The following is a 24,417-nucleotide window of genomic DNA, read 5'->3' as shown; positions in this document are numbered from 1 at the left end:
GAAAGCTATGACAAACCTAGACAGCATATTAAAAAGCAGAGACATCACTTAGTCAACAAAGGTAAGTATAGTCAAAGCTATGATTTTTCCAGTAGTCATGTACAGATGTGAGAGTTGGACCATAAAGAAGGCTGAGCACTGAAGAATTAATGCTTTCAAACTGCGGTGCTGGTCAAGACTCTTGAGAGTCTCTTGGACTGCAAGGAGATTAAACTAGTCCATTCTAAAGGAAATCAATCTGAATATTCATTGGAAGAACTGATGCTGATGCCAAAGCTCCAATACTCTGGCCACCTGATTCAAAGCGCCAACTCATTCAAAAAGATCATGATGCTGGGAAAGATTGAAGGCAAAAGGAGGAGTGGGTAGCAGAGGATGAGATGGTTAGATAGCATCATAGACGTGAATTTGAGCAAACTCTGGAAAGTAGTGAGGACAGAGGAGCCTGATGTGCTGCAGTCCATGGGGTCACAAAGAGTTGGACATGACTTAGCAACTGAACAACAACAAAATATTCTCAGATATGGCATTTTGCAAACTTAGTTTCTATTGGCTAAGTCAGTGAGAATTTTAAGAGTATAAAAATAATCACCTTTCTATCACAGCTAAATTTCAATTAACTCCAAATTTGAAACACTACTTCTTGGTGACTGTGTGTTTCTACCTATTAAGAGGATCAGAGCTCATTTTTGGAGGAGAAAACACTTGTTCTGTATTTCATTTTAAATTCTGAATTGCCTGTTCCTGGTTCCCTCAGTTACTCCTATTAAGTGAAAAGGGTGGCGTGTCAGTGGCTGTCAATCCTGGGATCTTGCACAGGTTTCAACTGTGTCATAAACAATCCTACAAGTGATAGTACACGGACTAGTGTTTGTAAATGACTCCATTTTTAACAAACTGAAGTAGGTTTAAGTCAGCCTCATGTGAATAGTACCTTCTTGTAAACATTGTTTAAATGGAGAATAATGCCTACACAAGAGTACATCACTCATGTACACATAAAACAGTGATGGCAGGTGTGAATTTCTGTAGAGCTTCACCCAGACCAGGGGACCCCACCCTCCAGGATCTAATGCCTGATGACCTGAAGTAGAGCTAATGTAATAATAAAGCAAATAAAGTGCACAATAAATGTAACGTGCTTGAATCATCCCGCAACCACCCCCCTCCCTGGTCCATGGAAAAACTGTCTTCCACAAAACCAGTCGCTGGTGCCAAAAAAGGTTGGGGACCGCTGACCTAGAGACTCCTGCCTGAAGTGTTTTGGGGTTTAGCAGAAGTCTAAGTTTTCCCTTGAGAATGTGTAATGAAGACAATCATGCAAATATGCACACTGGGACAGAAGAAGCTGGAGACTCACTGGCAAACAGCATCCCCTTCTGAGAAAAGGTCATATGAAAATAATCTAAAAGGGAATATTGGCACAACGGAAGTCTACTTCAGCATAACTTATAATAATGAGAGCTTGTAAGCAGTCCTCATGACAAAATGGATGGCGTGTTTCTGTGAATTCTACCCTATGAAATATTACGTGATCATTAAAAAAATTAGTAATTCTGAAGATGAAGCAACATGGAAAAAATGCTCACAAAATAACACAGTTAAATGTGTGTCTTGATGACAACCTTTCATAAATGCCTATAAAATTAGAATGGGACACAAAACATGGAAAGAAATACCCATCAAGTACTGTGCCAGAAGGGTAGAAAATAAATGAGTCCACTCTCGTCCACCATTTTTAAAGTTTACTCTAGGATTTCCTTAATAACTGAGAAATCCAGTTTTTTTTTTAATGGTCTACACAGCTTACTAAAAAGAAATTTTTAAAGGAGTTAAGTAGGAGATGACTGAAGAAACCAAAGGAAAAAGGAACCAACCTCTTGTGGTGATCATGGATCCTATTTACATGGCTGGTTGGGTCACATTCAGATGCCAATGATGGTAACTCATAAGTCTGTTAGTCCTTAAAATACTGGCTAAAATGCTGAAGCTAATCTCAAGAAAATTCATTAAAAAAAAAAAAAAAAAGCAGAGAGGGAGACTTTCCCAGTCTGTCTTATGGTCTGGAATTTATCATGGTATCTGTGTCTGTGAGTGTGTGGACTATGTCCGCATGTGTTTCTTTTTTCTAACACTATCAGCATGAGAACGACAAGAAAGGCACGGTAGATTTTTCAGAAGAAGCCAAGACAGCTGTGACAGCTACAGGGTTTCATTTACAGGCCACTGACACTGCACGTTTCCGTACATATCAGACTCAAAGGTTAAAATATGTACATACTGCTCTTCAGCATTAAATCCAAGCAAAGATCAAAACTCTTGACAGTACCAAAATGTTGCATTTCTTATTTTTTCACATTACTGTACACCTAAGATAACTTGGTTCTATGACTTTTTTTTGTTTTATAACACAAATAAGTAAACAAAATGTCAGGCACCTAATAAAAATGCATCCGCTCTCTATGCAAAGTCTAAGATAAAGGAGAACTTGGTGACTGGCATTCAGGGAAGATCTGAACATGTTTATTCTTATTGCCAATTGTCCCGCACAGCATAGATACATATGTTTTCCTTATAGCTAATGTTAATACACATAAATGCCTATCATTCAAGTCTTCTGACATCTCAGAACTACTGCTTAAGATGAATAAGGGCCACGAATCAAAACATCCTTAAATTTCCCTCAAATCTGACTACAAGAAGAGGCAAGTGTATCTCTGTTTAAAAAATGTTAGATTTCTATGTGATACATCTCTTTAGAGTACCTGTGAGTATACTTAGTCTATGCAGGCTGATCAACCCTTCTTGATCTTTACTCCTGACAATAAACCAAAGATCACTGTATTTTATAAATCATGAGCACATTCGAATTTGCTAAGTCTAAGGACTAATGAAAAAAGAAAGAGGAAAACAAAGCCAAAAATCATAAATCCTTCCTGACTAGAAGGCATTCCTCTCTTATCCCTAAAAGAAATTAATTCCCTCACATCTTGTTTGAATTTAACTTCTGAAGTTCATCTTGTTCCATCTCTAGAACAAGTCAGGCGGCAGAGTATAAAGATATGACTGCATGAATAAAAACACATGACCAGTGCGGCCACTGCACACACCGAAACAAGATGGGACAGAAAAATATGAACTGTCAGGTGACATGTCGCTTGGACACATACGTTTCTGCAGTCTGTCATGTTTTGGCAATTGGAAAGCTACTGGGTGGATCTAAATTCTCCTTCCCCTGCAATTGCAAAACATGGAAATGCAATCAGGAAAAGCTAACGCTTTATGAGCAGCATGCTGGCATCACTTTTCAGTTCTAGAAGACTGGCTAAGAGAAAAAGTATTCAACACATTAACACTGTACAGTACACTCAGGAACTCTACATGGAAGGGTAAGACAAACACAATGCCAGGCTCTTCCGAGAAGGTACCTTGTACAGATGCTGGGTTTGAGTTTAACTTGGGAAGAGAGTGTAATCCCCACCCACTCTTTCTTACAGCAGCCTTACATGATTTATAGTATTTTTATTGCAAATATAGTAATGAAACCTCACTTTGTGCAGATTGAAGTGGTGATGAGGGAATTGAGGTGGTTTGGCGATGGATGGAGATGGAGAGTGAGATGCAAAATTCTATTCCTGCCACAAGTGAGAAAAACACAATTCAAGCTGACCCTGGACACAGTTATGTTCGTGGGCGGCAGGGGGGTGGGTGGGGTGGGGGAGGAGGGAGGAAAGACTCCTAGAAGGCAAGGGCACCAATGACATATGGAATGTGGCCAGGCCTGTAATGAGATGAAATCCATAAAATGCATTATCCCTTCTCTGAGCCTCTGTAAATACAGAGGAGAAGCAGGATAAGAGTCTGCCATGATCGTTACTGGTGGCCAAATCTCTCTGGTGGGAAAGGCAGGTTTATTTTCACGCTTTTATATGAGTCGAAGCTTTTGAATAAACAAAATTCTTCGGAAACTCTCAAGGGATGATCCTGACTGTCTGACCTTCCCGTGGTACCCTGCCTGGAAAGTCCTCTCTTAATGCCTTTCGGGGTCTGGGATTCTGCTCTCGTATCTTGTGAAGCAGTGCAAGCAGTGAAGATGAGCTAGCAGCTTAAACTTCCAGCTGCTTAAGTTCAGAGGAGAGAAGAAAATGGGCCGGGACACCCAGGTTAACTGCAAGATGGCATAGATTTCACAATTCTAAGGAACCAGGCTAGTCAGGTTGTACGTCAATCCCAAACAAAGAGATCTGAATAGGCCCAATTAACATTTCTTATTTAGCCTCTCACGTTAGACTTTTGCTCTTTTTGAGAGGATGGGAGGGAAGTGGGAAGCTGGTGGGAGAGAGAGGCTGTTGAAAAGACAGAGGGCCAGAAACCTGGCAGAGTACTTCTCTCCTTTCTATCCTCTAGTTCCCTATTCTTCTAGAACCTGTGGGATTTTCACAGACTGATCACAAACAGTGAGACAGAAGGAATGAATCTAAACACTGGAGGATCTTTACCCCTCAGGAACCACACAAACGTTTATCCAGTCATTCAGTTTCAAACAAGGGACTCTATAATGTATATGAATGATTTGATCGTTGTTCAGTGGGGTCTGGGGCTATACATCTTGGCTTCCAAGCTGGATCTCCTATTCAGTAGCCTTTTGGAAGGGATTCCAGAAGACAACTTGGAAATTTTATACTTCCTTCATGGTGTTGAAAAGACCCAGCCCTTTTCTGACTGTACCATGGCCCTATTACATGAAAAACAGGGCTATACACTAGTCATTCATCAATACCATCTGCCACGCTTTCCTTACTATTAAATTGGCAGAAGTTTTTTTTTTTTGTTTTAATGATAATCCTTAATGCCAGCAAGGAAATAGTGAAACATTTTCGTTCACTATTGGTAAGGATCAAAATGACTACATCCTTTATGGAAACAATTTTACTGTAATTTACTGATAATCTACTGTATCGGTAAACTGTATAGTGTTCAGTCTTGAATCCCACTCTAGAAAAAAGTCAGATGTAATCATGGCATCATTCACAGCACTGAAAAATATAAGACCATCCAATGGTCCAACACAGGAAATGGATGAATAAATTCTAGGTAGTAGTGCTGCCAAATGATTGTTTTAAAAAATATTTAGAGACTAAAAAATGCCCAAAATAAACTTTAAGTGGGAAAAGTAGAGACATAATTCTATGTACGTTATGATTCTGGAAAAATATGCATAAGAAACAAAAACTGGACAAAAATACTCAGAAATACTAACTGTGGTTGACTTTGGATGAAGAAAGCTAAGGTTTATTATCTTGTTTATTTTAGTAAGCTTCCACTAAGATGATAATTTTTTTTCTCTTTACAAAAGTATTATTTTATTAAGATACTGAGTCAAACAGATGAAAATTATAACAACAGAATATGCTTTTAGGTGGTTAAGATTTTTAAGCTGGCAAAGATTCATGAAAAATTCTAATTCCCATTGAAGATAAGGAAGGGTAGAACAGACTCTTAGCATCCTATGCTGGAACACATTTCTAGAGGAGGTTTTGCTGAAATTTATCAAAATTTCAGTTGTACACATCTTCAGACTCAGCAGTTCTCCTGACGGACATTCATCCTAAGGGAATAACTAAAGTAGTGTGCAAAAGATATAAATTCTGGCTGTTTATTGTTTATGCATTAACAACAACAAAAGAAGAAATAAAACTAACTAAATGTTCATTAAGAAAGGCCCGGTTTACATAAATTTAGAGTAAACCTATATGTAGACTAATGCATACCCACTTTAACGATAATCTATGGCTACATTTATTAATATACAAATATTTCTACAATGAGATTTATTTAAAAAGGGAAGAATATAAAAATGGAGTATAGAGTATGGTCCATTTATATATTACACTCTTTCTCTATACGTGTGTACATGTACACACAAATTTCACTGTGGAAATATTTATACATTAATAAGTAGAACATACAAAATCCTGGAAGAACATGGGCCAAAATCCTTGTATGGTGTGGAACGCTGTGTATGGTCGGAGAAGGCGATGGCACCCCACTCCAGTGTTCTTGCCTGGAGAATCCCAGGGATGGCGGAGCCTGGTGGGCTACCGTCTATGGGGTCGCACAGAGTCGGACACGACTGAAGCGACTTAGCAGCAGCAGCTGTGTATGGTGGTGGAAATGTAAATGATGTTTCACTTCTCTTTTGTACCATTCATTGATATGTAAATCATTAATAACAAGAATTTACTGACTGCAACATTAAGATTTCAAAATGGCTTAAAGAACACTGCAACAAAAACTGGTAAACACACCTCCAGTTTAAGAAATAAAATGCTACCAACCCAGATGAAGCCCATTCTCTACTCCCTCCCATGGTACCCCTGCCTCCAGAGATAACTGTGATCCTGGTTTTCATAGTTCCCTGTGCCATGTACTTCTTTACACTTTTATTATGTATCTCTGTATACCTAGGCACACTGTTTTTACTCTCAAGAATAAAAAGCTGTTCTCATGTTTTCAAAGAAAAACCTGACATAGTTGAGCCCTCCTGAAGCATGGTTTTGGGCAGTGAGTGGGTCAAAACCACTAGCAGAAGAAGATGTATATGAGGCTCTGGGAGAGCAGTGGTAGAGACACTACAGGTTCCCCAGCACTGGCCACATCCCTCCCCAAGATACGGGCAGGAAGAGCTCAGACACACCTAGAGGGTTCTCTGCTTGGGTCCAGGTGGGGAAGACAGAATACAGTGATCCCCCTTTCACAGCTTTCTAACTGCCTACCCCTTCTTATAGTGGTAAAGGCAAGGATTCACCAGACTCTCACTTTCATTTGTAAAGAGATGGACTAATGTCTTCTTACCAGCCATTTTTGTGGATGCAAATCAGCCAGAGTGTTTTTAAACTACCTTATTATTGCATAGCAATCTGGAAAAACATAAGTGACAAAGCAAAATTTTAAAAAGAGTCTAATTTTTTGAACACATGGATAAACACTTGAAAGATAAAAGCAGTTTGTTGATGAACTCTAAGTGCTATTTCTATTTTTAATTCCTAATCTTATTTTAGCATTTTCATACACCAAAAATAAAGAGGTATCAAGGACCAAAGATAAGTTGCTATCAATACCACCAGACAACCAGAAGAAGAACTAAACTAAACCTGATACGGTTGACAGTGGAGTGTTGATGAGTAAACGAAGCAACTCAACTGAAGGCTCCTTCCCAGCCTGCAGGAGAGTGGTGTGGTTCAACTGCCAGGAAAAACTGTTTGGCTGTTTCTAACAGCTTAATAATACATACTACACCATGCATCAGCAATTCCACTTCTAGAAATACACCAAAGAGAAATGAATGCTATAACCACAAAAAGACTGGTATGAGAATGCTGACAGACTCTCTACTTGTAATAGCCAAAGACCATCAACAAGAGAATGGACAAGTTTAGTAATCCATAAAATGGAAGACTATACAGAGGGCAAAACCAAAACACACATTGATTCATTCACTCATAGCAAGGATGAATCTCAAAAGTATAGGCTGAACAAAAGAAACCAGATATGATTAAACGGAAATTTAATGGAAGTCCACATGAAATTCCTGATTAATTTGCATTACCATAAACAGTACTATTCTATACATAACAGAATGATCCATAACTCACAGTTCATGTAATGAACTTATTAACGGATGGGAAGAGATGACACCCACGGGCAAAGCTCTTGTTATTTTGAAGGCATATTAGGTGGAATCCTAGAATGAGGACCTATCTTTCGTATTCAGTATCTTTTAGGGGCTATAAGAATGTTGCGTGACCTATGGGAAGAAATCGAAGCGTTTACAACAGTTTTTCAGGTTAAAATTAAGATTTCTTTGACTTTGATATTATACCTAAGTATGTACATGCCCCTTTAAAACTCTAGAAAATAAGACTTGATGCTTTAGTCCTAGAGAAATCTATGTCAAAGATCATAACATTTTTTAAAGGGTAAATGAGCTAAGAGTGTAATGTGCCTTTATTAATTAAAAGCATTCCAGCTTTGAGTTTTCAAAAATATGGCTGCCATCTAGCAAAGATGAATGTGATACAGAAACCAGCTCTCCATTATACTTGTTTGGCCCAAGAGAACTGTACATCACTGACTGTGGCTAGTGTTGAACACAATGATAAAATGGGCAATAAACGAAAGAGGCATGTTTGCATGGGCACAATGAAGAACAAGTCTAAGCAACTTGCCAGCTTATTTGCTCCAGATGAATCTGCCCTAATAATGACAATGAAAAAAAGTAAATCAACTTTGCACCAACAATGGATTCTATTTTTCCTGGAAGACAAAAGCACAGAGGCATGTGCAGTTGACACACACTGTGGAAGAACACTGTGTGTTCTTTCTCTGGTTGTAGGGACAATGACACCAATTATCCTTTCCCGCGAACCCGAGTTTGGGCAAAAGACAAACTTGGATAGTATCTGACATAAAGGGATGGTCATGCAATTTGCTCTGGTGAGAGTGTGCTTTTTCAAGAGGACTGAGTATTGACAATTGCTAACCTCTCAACCTGAAATAAAAAAATTCAGTTGGCTAAGCCAGGCACAGTCAAGACAACACGTACAAGACACTGCTGAGAAGGCAGGGACAACTTCAAAAGCCGGATTCAATTTGTGGTCTTAGCATGCTGGATCATATCTCATTAGAGGACAGAAGCTTGGCAAGAACTGACTGTACACTGGCCCCATCGCCTGTAAATTACACGGGCCCGTGCTGTCACCTTAATGTGCATGGAAATTTCAGTGATCACGGGAAGGTGGAAGCTCAGGGAAGGCTTCTCTGAAAATCATTCTGCTTGTCTGACGTCATGCTTACGGCCTGAGCAATGGAATGGTGCACAGAGTGAACTGACTGGCAAGCAAAAGGTACTAACTGGCATCAAGCAAGGGAGAAGAGTCCCTGGGACAGAACAAACAGGGATGCGATGACCAGAGATTACATCACCACCTGCTCGGGGCAGAATGAAAAATCCTCCTTGCTTGCGGTTTGGATTTTACCAGCAACTGGAGACAATGACATAAAATACAAGCTAGTGTTTAAATTATTCAAGTCTGGTAACTGCACATGGTTTGCATGTCCAACTGAAGAACTCTGAGTAAATTCTGAGCTGTTGGCTTTTTCTTGTTGTTGTTGTTGTTTGAGCATTAAGTTTTCAGATGCAATGTGTGCGAAGCAAGACACAACAGTTGGAGATGAGGAGACATGGGCCTTATCCTGGAACTGCGTGAATTCCATGTAGTTTTTTGAGAGAAACTGACATCTTTTTACTATGGTATCCAGGTAATCATGAAGAATGGTAAGACTATAGGACAAAAAGATTCTGGGAAGTCAAACCCTGGGTCTGTCATGTACTAGCTATGTGAATGTGGGCAAGTCATTGAATTTCTCTGACCCCTGTAAAAAATGAGGTCAGAGCAATTTTTATAATAGAATCAGGGCTCAATGGAGTAAATGCATGATTCCAGAAGAAATGAGACTACTTTGAATTACTTGCGAAAGTTTCTTATAAAAAAAGTTCTATTACATACATTTAAATATTTATTGTTTGTGCCATGACCTACCCAACAGGGCAATATGAGGAGTAAAATACATGAAATTCTTTAGAAACCCAAGGTAATAGTATTGGGGTGGGCACCATGATGTACAAGAAAAAGCAGACTTTGGAAGTACATCATTTTGGGTGCAAGCTCGCCTCTAAAAGCTACTTAGTAACAGTGGCAACTACCTGAGATATTCTTAACCTGGGGTCGGTGGACCTAAAGGAGCCATGGATAGAACTCAGGAGATCTTGGATAAAAAGAGTATGTTTCACTAACTTAACTGAAACACAGCATTTCTTTCCATTATGAACAGAAGTGACTAATCATGGTATCTTTGCAGAATCTATGATTTTATGTACAAAGAAGTCCAAGATATTTTTATATCACAGTATAATTGTAACACATATCTCAAAATACAGTTTATACTCATCACTAACTTGAAATTATGTAAACTAGTCACCCAGTGCCTAAGCTCTCTCTTCAGTCAGTCAGTTAGTTCAGTCACTCAGTTGGGTCCGACTCTTTGCGACCTCATGGACTGCAGCATGCCAGGCCTCCCTGTCCATCACCAACTCCCAGAGTTTACTCAAACTCATGTCCGAGTCAGTGATGCCATCCAGCCATCTCATTCTCTATCGTCCCCTTCTCCTCCTGCCTTCAATCTTTCCCAGCATCAGGGTCTTTTCAAATGAGTCAGCTCTTCACATCAGGTAAGTATTGGAGTTTCAGCTTCAGCATCAGTCTTTCCAATGAATAGTCAGGACTGATTTCCTTTAGGATGGACTGGTTGGACCTCCTTGCAGTCTAAGGGACTCTCAAGAGTCTTCTCCAGCACCACAGTTCAAAAGCATCAATTCCTCAGCGCTCAGCTTTCTTTCTAGTCCAACTCTCACATCCATACATGACTAATGGAAAAACCATAGCCTTGACTAGACGGACCTTTGTTGGCAAAGTAATGTCTCTGCTTTTTAATATACTGTCTAGGTTGGTCATAACTTTTCTTCCAAGGAGTAAGCGTCTTTTTATTTCATGGCTGCAATCACCATCTGCAGTGATTTTGGAGCCCCCCAAAATAAACTCTGACACTGTTTCCCCATCTATTTCCCATGAATTGATGGGACTGAATGCCATGATCTTCGTTTTCTGAATGTTGAGCTTTAAGCCAACTTTTTCACTCTCCACTTTCACTTTCATCAAGAGGCTCTTTAGTTCTTCTTCACTTTCTGCCATAAGGGTGGTGTCATCTGCATATCTGAGGTTATTAATATTTCTCCTGGCAATCTTGATTCCAGCTTATGCTTCATCCAGCCTAGCATTTCTCATGATGTACTCTGCATATAAGTTAAATAAGCAGGTGACAATATATAGCCTTGATGTACTCCTTTTCCTATTTGGAACCAGTCTGTTGTTCCATGTCCAGTTCTAACTGTTTCTTCCTGAGCTGCATACAGATTTCTCAAGAGGTAAGCTTTCTTATTTAAGGCCTTATGAAGCACAAGTTACCATATCACAAGTTCATAATTTTAATATGTTGACAACTGCATTTGAATATAATTGGTTTTCTTTGCAATATTATATATTTTAGCTTATGAACTTAAAAACACAATTTTGCAAAATAGTCCATCAACTTTGCCAGCTAACTAGAGGAGTCCAAGGCACTAAAATGTCCCACAGCCTCCCTGGGAATTCATTTTCTTAGGGGTAAAAGGGAGAGTAGAGCTGTGAGGCAAGGTCATTGTGAGATTACAAATGTCAGAGTTAAGTGCACTGCCCTGTGCCCTGTATACAATAGTTGCCCAATGAGGAGAAGCTAATCTATGCTGAAAATGATGAGCCAAGGGAAGTAATTTTCTGTGTTACACATTTCATTCTTCCTTAACACGATAATTTCAATAAAATTAGCTTTGGTCTTTCAAGGACATAAGGCTGATGCTTTCTCATGATTTGCCTGTGATCTCTTATTCAGGATGGATGGTCCTTTTTGGTGTTTAGGGGCCCGGTCGGATGGCTCTCTTCTCTAAGTCTGCATTGCTATTGCTGGAAACAACCTCCACATGGACCAGAGCTGGGTGTCTACCCTGTGAGGATGGTGAGGTCTTTCTGGGGACGTGGGGCTGACCCAGCGGCACTACAGTGAGCCAGCAGGCAAGGTCTTGGCCATGGAAGCGGAAATGAGAACAAGTTATTTAGAAACTGGGAACATGAAGCTATTTTAAAGCTTGCCAGTGAGGGGGCCTTCAAAGGCAAGACTAGTCGTTAGGCTCAGCATAATGAACCTCAATGTGAGAAAATTAAGTAATGTTTCAACTTGAGTCCCAAATCAACAGTCTCAGCAATATGAGAACATCCAGCAAAGGGGAGTGCGCAAGAGCAACGGAGGGAAGATTCATGGCTTTCTTAATTAACTCCGAGGTGCTGCACATAAGGGGAAAACGATAAATCAAGTAGATTACTGCCAGAGATCTGAATTTCCAAATGAAATAAGAGAGGTGTAGGGCCTTGAGTCATTTTGTAAATGTGTATGGCAGTGGGTGGAGGGGCGTCTCCAAGGTCATCCCTTATGTTAAAAATTCACCACCATGCACAACAGTCCCTTGATCTCATCTCATACCATAGGCAAAGTACTTGTCATGCAGTCAGGTGTGAAGAGGCAAGAAACAGATGAATAAAACGCACACTGGGAGGACAACGTAAGATACACACATTAAAACTATGACTGTCAGACACACTTATTTAAGACACATTCACTGACCACCTGTGATGTAACAGGTCCTATTCCAGAAGCTGAGGACAAAGTGATGACCAAGACAGTCCCTGCCTCCAGGGGGCTCCCACTCTCCAGGGGGAGGCAGGTACCAACAACAAAGCAATTCATTAAGCTGTGATTTGAGGTGGTAGCAAGTGACATGAAGAAGAAAGCAGAGTTAAGGGCACAGGAGCAGGTGGACAGGGAACTATTACAGTTCGTGGTCAGGGAAGGCCTGCTGTGCAGGTGATATCTGACCAGACACCTGAAGGGGGAGGCCGGGTAGGAACTGTGTCAAGTTCTGAAGGGAGGGAGTGTGTCCCAGCAGAGGGGCCAGTGGGGACAAGAGTTGGGAGCAGGACGATCTCACGGAGCAGGAGCCGTGCTGGTGAGGGGTGAGGTTGAGAGGTGGGGAGTACTCCATCACAGAGGCCTTGGAGCCACAGTGAGGAGTGGCTCATTTTTACTCCATATGTGACAGGAAGCCACTGGTAGCAGAGAGAGGCAATCCAACTTAGGTCCTACTAACGAAGAAATACAAGCAAAGAATTCTTGGCATGTAGAATAAACAGGGATTAATCCATGTGGCAGCACTGTTATTAGTGGCAAAAACACAAACACATGCAAACAGATCTGGAAACTAGCTGAATGCCCACCAATCAGTAGTGGAAGAGTTGAACTGTTACACATCTGTATCTTAGAATTTTATGGAGGTACTGAAAGAATAAGTTGGAGCTATCTCTAACTTTGACCCAGAAAGATGTTAAATGGAAAATCAAAAAGAGACGTAGGCAATTTATATAATTTATTTATTTCAGGCTTCCATTAAAAAATATTTATTGATTTATTTGGCTGCACTGGGTCTTCGTTGCAGTATGTGGGATCTAGTCCCTGACTAGGGCTCAAACCTGGGACCTCTGTATTGGGAGCATGGAGTCTTAGGACCACCAGGGAAGTCCTCAGGCTTCTGTGTTTTACAAAAACAAATGTCACCAACAACCTAAGCCCTGCATACATGTCTGCACCTCAGTACAAATGTGATGATACCCTCTAGGACATTAACATTAGTTACTTTGGAATAGGAGGACTAGTGGGGAGTTAGGGAGAGAAAAGAGAAGCTACTGATCTTAAATACATTTGTACACCAATTTAAACTTCATGAGGCGAGGTTCACAGCAAAGTATGTTGATGCTATGATTTTGGAAATGGACCTTAAAGATTTCAACAATTCTTTCTAGAGCGTGGGGAACCTTCATAAAATAGGTAGCATTAAAGTCAACCTTGAAGAGGACAACTGTCCCAGCCAGGAAAGAGTGGAGAAGAGAGGAGAATGCAGCAAGCTGAGAACGAAGCATGGAAGGTTTCTGTACCTGATGCTGATGACTGACACTTCTGACCCATCTTCTGATGGCAGCTGGTACTCAGGGTGGAGGCAGGCAGGGAGAATAGAGTTCTTAGGATAATCCAAAACAGGGGGTCAAGAGTTTCACGTAAGGACAGTAGCAGGGGAACAGTTCAAAAAGGTCATGAGGATGCAGATAGCACAGATCTGGCACCTGGTTATTTGGAAATGGGAGTGAGGGAAACCAATGAGTGGAAAATGATAAACTTGAAGCTTCCTAGGGGGTATGTGTGTGTGTGTGTGTTAGGCACTGTTGTGTCTGATTCTTTGCTACCTCATGGACTATAGCTCGCCAGGTTCCTCTGTTCACAGAATACTCCAACACTGGAGTGGGTTGCCATTCCCTTCTCCAGGGGATCAAACCCAGATCTCGCACATTGCAGGCAGATTCTTTACCATCTGAGCCACCACGGGAGCCCAATGAATGAATAGGTATCATGAAACAACTTTACTAACCCAAAAAAGAGAAGCTGTTTTGGAGAGAGTTGTGAAACGATGCATCCAGCACTGGATGAGTTGAACCTGCACTAAACACACATGGACCAACGGGCAGGTAGAAATGAAAACTGGAGGAGACCTAGGATTAGGGGGTTAGAAGTCCTTTCCACAGAGGTGAGAGCTAATCTGTAGGAGTGGAGTGGATACCGATGGAAAAGCAAAGTACAAGGGACGAAACTTAGGGAGAAATCTCTGTGTGGCAAAGAGGCAGGAGAAGAACCAGGATAGAACACGTTAATGGGCACAAGGAGGAATGGGTTTCAGAAACACAAAGTGGACAAGGGCATCAAACTCGGTAGGCCAAACAGGGGAAGGTCTCAGAAGACGCCATATTATCCATCAAAAGAAAATAGAAATGGATAGGGAATGCTTAGGATAGACGAGATCTTAGGATACATGAAGTGTGACTAAATGAAGTCAGACATTAAGAGGTTTGAGGCCACAGAGATGAGAGGCAGATGTGGAGTATAGGCTGTGGTGCCAGCTTTGCACGAGGGAGAGTAAGACTGAATAGAACATGGATGAAAAATCCAGGTGAATGTGGAGATGGAAAAGAGAAGTTGAAAGAGGATGCAGAAATGGTCTCCATCTTCTCAGTACAGGAAGGAAGATCACCTGCTAAGGAGGGGACTGGGAATTCCTTTGGGAACGCTTGAAACTGACTAGTTAAGTTCACTAGTTCGGTCACTCAGTCGTCTTGACTCTTTGCAAGCCCATGTACTGCAGCATGCCAGGCTTCCCTGCCCTTCACTATCTCCCATAATTTGCTCAAATTCATGTCCACTGGGTCGATAATGCCACGTCTACCAAGATGATGATAAGTTTAGCAAGGTTTTAACTGGGCTGAAAGCATTACACGACTGTTTTGAGGGTCCAGCTGAGGTTAGAAAGGTTGTGTTTGTGGTGAGACACATCTTGCTGCAAGGCACGTTAGTGATTCTCAGCAGCGAGCCTGGGTAGCAAGGCTGAGACTGGAGATAATGAGTGGGCAAGGTCCCTGGAAGGAGGGAATTCAACTAAACTGGTAAATTCGAAGTTGATATCCGACAACCAGCCCAAATATGAAGGTAGGTAAGAAAGGGCTGAGATTCTAGAGGTCCAGGTAAATGCGGTGCCAGGAAGAGGCCCAAAGAAGCGGGTGCACTAGAGACCCTGATCCACAGGGAAATATCACGGTAGGAGATACTGAAAATATCTTGCTTAGGAAAAAGTCCAAGAAATGATTTCTACAAATGTGGGAAAAAGAGGAAATCTAAGAGTATTTCTAGATGCTTTCAATTATCATTCAATCTCTTTCAATTGGGAAGTCTGAAGATTTTCAAAAAAATGTAATGCTGCTTTGAAATGGACTTAAAAGATGCACAAAAAGAATAGTTGCAAATACTGACTGGTAGACATAAGAAAGACTAAAACATGCCCTGGTATGATTTGAGTTGTATAAGCAGTCTGTTTTAAAATACTGATTGCCTTAACTGTAGATGACAAGTAAGTTATGCAGGGAGGCCCGGTACCTAAGAAGAGAATCATATCGCCCGGTTCTGCCAAGACTCACCTCTCCTACCATGTGTTTCATGCCAGTAGCACAAGCTAATTCTGTTGGAGCAAGCCAAAATGTCACATAAAGGCTCTTTCCGGCTTCCCAATGTCTCCTGAGAGCACACGCTTCTTGCAAAACACAGTGAGCAAGGCATACCAGATTAGGAGATATTACAAGGGAAATTTGGCAGGCAGCCATCATGGCTTTGTTTCAACTGATGTTCATAAAAACCTAGGCTAAGAAAATGGTAGCACAATGTCTGGTGTTTGAGATCTGACAGCATGCAACATGTTTACAGCACGCATTAGGCCACAAACTGCAATCTGGGGCCGGGGCACGCAGCAGAACCTCAGATCTGGTGGACAAAGGAGGGAAATGGGAAAGCATGTCTTGTACTGTAATAAATATGACTGCTCTCAGAAGACCACAAACAGGTGGTTTCTCACACACTCACACACACACACACACACACAACCACTGCTTTCAGAAAGATTAAAAAAAGTCAAATGTTTCAGGCTTGTTTGTATAGAATAAATAGAAGGGCAGTACACACTTGGCCAATTACAACATTTTTTATGAGGTTATGACTGACTATAATCTGGCAGAAACGAGTCCAACCGCAACAGCAAGTAGAGTGAGGGTCTGGGGGAATTAGGTGAGGTTTTGGAGTGGGAATGAAAGTGAGAAGAGGAAGAAAGCTTTCATTAAGCAGTTCAGAATCTGGTAGGAGAATTTCTTTAAAAAAAAAAAAAAAGCATCCAGACTAATTTTGTTTTCATTCAAAACAACCTCTTATTTAGTATATTTTTCCTTTATGTTCTTGAACACATTTATAATGACTGCTTTTATGTCTTTGTTTCCTAAATCCAACATCTGAGCCATCTAAGGGAGGGTGTCTATTGACTGCTTGTTTTTTTTCCTTGTCTAAGGGTAAGATTTTCCTATGTTTTTCATGTCTAGTAATTTTTCATTGCATATTAGACATTATGTATCTGCCTAATTTCTACGAAGACTATTGATTTTTATTCTAGAAGATAGCTCAGTATCAGGCTGATCATGCTAAACTTGTGTAGGCCTACAAGTATGCTTTAACAGGGCCATGGAAAGCCCGGTGTTCTTTTTACTTTTCAGGACTCACCTCCAAACTGTCTCCTCTGAAGAGCTTACGGAGTCTTGATTTTAGGAGTAGTTAGGGTGTCTCTAGGGCTGGTCATACTCTAGGACAAAGTCCTTATTTCTAATGTGAGTCTTTCTGATGCCTCAGTTAAAAGACCAGGGGGTTAACAGGTTGCTGTTTTCATGCTGGCTAGAATGCAATGCCTACAGGGCTGCTTGACCTCTGGTGTGGATGTTCCATTCTCACTCCTGGAGCTGCTGTCCTTTGGTAAGACACAGTCTTACCCTGAACATATCCACCCTCGGCCATGGACCCTCATCCAGACTTTTGTGGCCCCTTTCTGCACTGATACCTCATCTCCAGGCCCCTGTGCTACAGGTTCCAGCAGCTCAAGTTGCCCCAACTCTGTTCTCACTCTTTGGGTTCTAGGTCACTCAACTGCAGTACGGAAACTGTCCTGCAGTGAGCCAGATGGCCATGGGGATCACCTCTAAGTTTCTTTTCTCTCAGCAATCAACTTTGTCCTGCCTATCGTCCTCAATGTTCTCCTATTGAGCCTGAAAACCATCATCTTATCAGTCCAGTTGTTTACGGTGGAAGAACTAGCGATGGCCAATGTTTAGCATCCTTTATGCTGTACTCCATATGGATGCAGAATAAAAGTCGTCCTCCACTCCATTTTTATCACATAGCCCTTTCAATGCATGTGGGAAGCAGAGCTTCCTGATGTCTCATCAAGTGTCTCTAGAATTAATGATTTAGTCCCTCTCTCGTTCCTAACACAAACTCATACTCATTCATTTAATAAACATTTACTGAGAGTCTACTATGAGCCAGACACTGCTCTGGGAGCTGGGGACACAGCCGTGGGAGACAGAAGTATCCCTGCCCTTGTGGAGCCTATTTCCTGGTGGGGACTGTGCTGGCCCCGCTCCAAAACTATGCTTCCTCTGCAGTTGTTCCTTTAATTACTGACGATAGGAAAAAGGGAGACTCAGCATATATGAAGAATATAAAGAACAATAAGACCTATTACTTACACAACACCTCCTATGTCCCAGACCCTGCTATATGTGCTTTGTCCATACTGATTTCACACTCACAGTTAGGAAGGTATTATTATTAGAGTTAAGGACACAGAGGCTGAGACTTGCCAACCTGTTCACATAGCTCATGCAAGGCAGAGACAGCATTTAAACCTTATCTGTCTCACTCTTGCTCACACATTCTTCACCACTACATTGCTCTATTTCTAAGAGAGAGCAGAATGACATTGGAGATGGGGATAGGGAGAAACAGGGATTGTTTTCAAACAAAAAAGTCTCCATTTTTAATAGAAGCCACCTAGATGTCTGGGAAGACTGAGAGAAGCAAATAGATCACTATTCAAACAGGCAGAGTAGAAGGCGATGGAGCTGGCACAGAGGTGAGGATTTTGTCCTCCTTTTTCCTAGTTGATCAGGAGGGAAGTGGCAACGTCCTGCACTTTGAATCAGAAAAGAACAGCAGGCTGTTCTGAAAGGCTTCCCAGTTCCTTAGGGAAGCTGCTGATATAGGTGGAAGTGACTGAACTCTAGGAATCCCCACACAGCAGAACTAGTCCCATCAGATGCTTTAAGAAAAAGTGCTCTGGGATCAGGTACATATGAAAATTATACCATCCTTCCTGGAGATTTAAAATGCAGCTTGGCATAGGAGAGGATCTGATTAAAGCCTGTGGTAAAGAAATCTATGTTATTTAACTCAGGATTTCCCCAAATGAATTGACAGAACCCTTTTGTGAATAAATGAGCTTTGTCTGTGAGAGAGAGGGAGAGGGACAGAGAGAGACAGGGAGGGAGGGAGGAGCTGGCTAACACCCATTGGAATTACTGTTCTACGAACCCTATTTTAGAATTTGCTGTTTAATAGCAAACACTAAGCTAAAGAAAAATTAATTTTTAGAGGAGGTCAAACCTAACTACTACCATGCCAAACGGTGCAGGAGTCTTAAAGAGAATTCGAGTAGAGCTGTAGCTCAGGAATGAGAAAATGTTACATTTTTATTAGATTGTAGATGACAAGCACTGAGTACAAGAAGGTACCCATTTGTGCCCAGGCATAGCATTCCTTTATAGTTTATACCAAAATGATATACACATTTTAAAAATTAAGTTTATTTGGAGACTTCAATTCTTTTAATCAAACTTTTTCGGGAGAAAATAGTGTAACAGCCATGGCCTTGTTCATTATTATGTCTTTAAGTCATCCCAGTTACTTACCCACTTCTGGAAAGTCACAAATTGTTAATAAGCTACCTTGTCACATCAAGGCAGTTGCCTGATCTATGCCACAATGACCTGAAGGAAACACCCAGGTGCACCCCAGGGCTTCTCATCAACCTTTGTAAAGAGATACCTGACTTCACCCTAAGGCTCACCTATCACCTGCCTGCTGGTGAGAGGAGGTAGAGGACAGTTTCCTGTGCCCTCATGGCGCTCTGCCCTGTCTGTTCTCCCAATCTAAGATGCGAAGGCATCCTTTCCCACTCCAGCTGAAGCCTGCTAGGGCAGCGCGCGCCCTGCACACTCGAGCTCGTCTCTTGGTAGCAATACATCCCTTCGGATGTCACTTCTCTCACAGCGGTTTCTTGGCTTCTTCTGTCTCCTACTGTTTTAATTTGATTAGGCTGTTACCCACCTACTGTCTACAGCACAGAAATTACTCTTATCTTTATGTCTTTCTGCATTCCCTCTGCTCAGCTGTCCTACCTGATTTTTTTTTCATCATCAGTTTTCCAAATTCTCTTAGTTTTCTAAGCTAGTACCTTCCTCTCTGATATTTCAACATGGAAGATTGTAGAACCATTAGGAACACAGGTTCTGGAGCCTAACTGTGCAGGTCTGAACCCAATACTCCATTTCCTACCATCCGGGGACCTAGGACCAGTTACTTAACATCTGAGTTTCAACCTGTGAATCTGTAAAATGAAGATCATCACAGTACCTTCATGTGGTCACTGTGAAGATTAAATGAAACACGCAACGTGAAAAATGCTTAGCATAGAGCTCAAGGCATAAAAAGTTACGTTTGTTCTTTCTAGCATTATTTCTTCTATATTGTCTCATATCTAAAATCTAGCTTTTCTTTTGCCCTTTTTCCCCCAAGTGTATAAATATTATATAGACTAAGCAATTAGATTTCCTATAACATGAACTTGTCATTGTTTCTCATGCCACAAAATTAATAAAACTTCCTGTCTTTAAAACTCATATCCATCTTCCCCCCTACCCCCTGCCAGCACTACTCTTACAACCCTAATTCATTTAATTTTCCTCTTTCTCATTAAACTATTTTTATTTTAAAATTTGCTCAGGTGTTATAATAGACCAGCTTGTAAAAGAATTAAAGTTTTGTTCAACACATTATGTTCAAATGAGTAAAGCAATTTACAATAGGTATAAACAAAGGCTCTCCAATTTCTACTCAGTTCTTTTTAATCCAAAAAGCTAGCTCCATTTTAGGAACCCTAACTCTGCAATTTCAGTCAATGTCATTACCAAAGAAAGTTTCAACTCAATTTTGATGTGCCCCAAAGAACATTAGAGGTGCATAAACAGATATATGAGCAGAAAAATATTAATTCTTTTTCTGTATTCACTGCATAGCAAAATTAAGATTTTATTTCCCCCTGAGGTAAAGGGGAAAAAGAACTCACTTGTTCAGTATTCTGCACTATTCAGTATATTGCCATCAAGCTGATGTTCTTTTATACTGCTGCTGCTGCTGCTAAGTCGCTTCAGTCGTGTCCAACTCTGTGTGACCCCATAGACGGCAGCCCACCTGCTCCCCCGTCCCTGGGATTCTCCAGGCAAGACCACCGGAGTGGGGTGCCATTTCCTTCTCCAATTTATGAAAGTGAAAAGTGAAAGTGAAGTCACTCAGTCATGTCCGACTCTTAGTGACCCCATGGACTGCAGCCTACCAGGCTCCTCCGTCCATGGGATTTTCCAGGCAAGAGTACTGGAGTGGGGTGCCATTGCCTTCTACTCTTTTATACTGCCTAACCCTTATTATTCTCTTGAATCGCTCCTGACTTCATGTGAATTTCAGTATGTTTCCCTTTTGTATTGAAAGCCCTTAAGACTCCTCCCCAAGTTCGATATTTACAAAATTGGAATAGAGTTGATTTTTGATTTACAAAGTTGTGTTAGTTTCAGTTGTACAGCAAGTGATTCAGTTACACATACATATGATATATACATATATACTTTTTTAGATTCTTTTCCATTACAGGTTATTATAAGATATTAAATATAGCTTCCTGTGCTATACAGTAGCTCCTTATATTATTTATATATAATATATAATATTAAATATATTATATATAATACTGTTAATCTCAAACTCCTAATTTATCCCTGTCCCCCTCCCCCCAATTTTCCCTTTGGTAATCTTAAGTTTGTTTTCTATGTCTATGGGCCTCTTTCATAAATAAGTTGATTTATATCATTAAAAATTTTTTTAATTGGAGGATAATTGCTTTTCAATATCGTGTGAAGGTTCACTGTACAAAGATTTTCACATATAAGCAATATCATATGATATTTGTCCTTGTTTGACTTATTTCACTTAATATGATAATCTCTAGGTTAATCTATATTGCTACAAATAGCATTATTTTTTATGGCTGATAATATGAGTAACAATTGAGGGACATTTAGGTTGCTTCCATGTCTTGGCTATTGTTGACAGTGGTGCTATGAACACTGGGGTGCATTTATCTTTTTAAATTAGTTTTCTCCAAATATATGTCCAGGAGTGGGATTGCTGAATCATGTGGCACCTCTGTTTTTGGTTTTTAGGGAACCTCTATACAGTTCTCCACAGTGGGTGCACCAATTTACATCATCACCAACAGTGTAGGAGGGTTCCCATTTCTCCACACCCTCTCCAACACTTACTATTTATAGATTTTTTGATGATGGCCATTCTGACTGGTGTGAGGTCATACCTCACTGTAGTTTTGATTTGCATCTCTCCAATAATTAGCAATACTGAGCATCTTTTCATGTGCCTGTAGACCATCTGTATGTCTTTTTTGAAGAGATGTTTATTTAGATCTTCTGCACATTTTTTGATTGTGCTGTTTGGCTTTTTGATATTAAGCTATATGAGCTGTTTGTATATTTTGGAAATTAATCCCTTGTTGGTCACATCATTGGCAAATATATTCTCCCATTCCATACGTTGTCTTTTCATTTTATTTATGGTCTCCTTTGCTGTGCAAAGCTGTGCAAAAGCTTTTAAGTTTAATTAGGTCTCAGTTTTTATTTTTGTTTTTATTTCCATTACTCTAAGAGACGGATCTAAAAAAATATTACTGCAATTCATGTCACGGAGTGTTCTGCCTATGTTTTCCTCTAGGAATTTTAGAGTATCCAGTCCCTGTAAGGGTCCTTTTAGCATATTTTTCTCCCAAGGTCAGACTTGGCTTCCTTCTTGCAGCTCACCTTTGCTCAGCTCTCTTTTCCCACCTACCAGGTTTTTATTTATCACCTACAAACCAGTATCTAGAGTGTCTACCATGTATTCAGTCCTATCTTATGTACGTGGCACTGTCCACAAAGGAATCCCCAGTGAAAAGGGTTGTTACTAACCTGGGCAACCTTCCACATACAGTCTTATCTTGACTTAAAGATCAGGACTCAATGTCTCAGTCTCTTACATACGCCTGCTTCTCTGCTAGCAAGGACATGATATGGTGAACTCTCTGTTGTATCAGATCTCTGCTGCTGCTGCTGCTAAGTCACTTCAGTCGTGTCCGACTCTGTGCGACCCCACAGATGGCAGCCCACTAGGCTCCTCTGTCTCTGGGATTCTCCAGGCAAGAACACTGGAATGGGTTGCCATTTCCTTCTCCAATGCATTAAAGTGAAAAGCAAAAGTGAAGTCGCTCAGTCAGATCTCTAAATACAATGATATGTCCAGTTCGACACATCCTCTCCAGATCTAACTTTCAGCTTATAGCAAATAAAGGAAACAGAGGAACCTGCCAAATGGCCTCATGGAGACAATCTAAAGGAAACCCTGAAGGTGGCCCATCTCTTCAAAAAGCTACTGTACCAGATTAAAAGAAACTTGTGGGGACAAAACATCCAAGTGCAATGCGACGTGCTGGATTGGGCACTGGGTCAGATTAACTACAGTAATGGACTTGTTTAGATCATCTGGGGAAACCTGCATATGATCTGGCTATTAGACTAGATGCAAATGTACTGAAAAAGTAGAGATCAGTGGCAAAACTGAGCAGACTGCAAAAGAGTGAGTACAGCTTTTGGTTAAAAATCATATGTTTATTTATGCATTTATTTTTATTGAAGTACAGATGCTATTATGTAGTATTTTTAAAAAGCAATCTGAAAAATTTGTTCTAAGGTGTAACTACTAGTGATTAGTTGAGTGGTGGGAATGTGATATTTTAATAAAATTCTTTTGTTTGCTTACATTTTCTAATTTTCTACAATGCCTCCATATGGCTATAATTACAAAAGGTTATTTTTTTAAATGGTTGAGGTTTTTAAAAAATATTTTTATTTTGTATTGGGATATGATGCTTTTGAACTGTGGTGTTGGGAAAGGCCCTTCAGAGTCCCTTGGACTGCAAGGAGATCCAACTAGTCAGTCCTAAAGGAAATCAACTCTGAATATTCATTGGAAGGACTAATGATGAAGCTGAAGCTCCAATACTTTGGCCACCTGATGCGAAGAGCTGACTCATTAGAAAAGACCCTGATGTTGGGAAAGACTGAAGGCAGGAAAAGGGGACAACAGAGGACGAGATGGTTGGATGGCATCACTGACTCAATGGACATGAGTTTGAGCAAGATCCGGGAGATGGTGAAGGACAGGGAAACTTGGGGTGCTGCAGCCCACGGGGTTGCAAAGAGTTGGACATGACTGAGCAACTGAACAACAGTAAAACTGGGGTACAGCTGCCTAACAATACTGTGACAGTTTTAGATGAACAGGGAAGTGACTCAGCCATGCTTTACATGTACCCATTGTCCCCCAAAACTCCCCTCTCATCCAGGCTGCTACATAACACTGAGCAGAGTTCCATGTGCTATACAGCAGGTACTTGCTGATTATCCATTTTAAATATAGCAATGTGTATATGCCCAGCCCAAACCTATCATTCTCCTGCCCCCACCCTACAACTGGAAGTTCAATTTCTAAGTCTGTGAGTCTCTTTCTGTCTTATGAGTTCATCTGTATCATTTCTTTTTAGATTCCACATATAAGGGATGTCATACAATACTTCTCCTCTGACTTACTTCACTCAGTATGACATTCTCCAGGTCCATCAAATGGTATTATTTCATTCTGTTTAATGGCTGAGTAATATTCCATTGTATATATGTATAACGGTTTTTTTTTTTTTTGACTCATTTTCTCACAGAAGCCTCATTTCAGAAAGTTCACACGCACTGACTACATCCTGGCTCTCTTGGAGTTAAGCACATTCTACTGCACAGTTAATGCTAAACTACCATA

General features: G+C 40.7%; 1 protein-coding gene across 1 annotated transcript in view; it reads right to left on the bottom strand.

Moving 5' to 3' along the window:
• The window catches only part of JAZF1 (JAZF zinc finger 1), a 332,658-nt gene that overhangs the window by 126,507 nt on the left and 181,734 nt on the right, over nt 1–24,417 (bottom strand). The gene's annotated exons all lie outside the window — the stretch shown is intronic.

This window comes from Ovis canadensis, chromosome 4, assembly GCF_042477335.2.
Source record: "Ovis canadensis isolate MfBH-ARS-UI-01 breed Bighorn chromosome 4, ARS-UI_OviCan_v2, whole genome shotgun sequence".
NCBI classification, from domain to species: Eukaryota; Metazoa; Chordata; class Mammalia; order Artiodactyla; family Bovidae; genus Ovis; species Ovis canadensis.
Note: the sequence above shows the minus strand (reverse complement) of the source record. Positions and strands in the feature narration are given on the sequence as shown.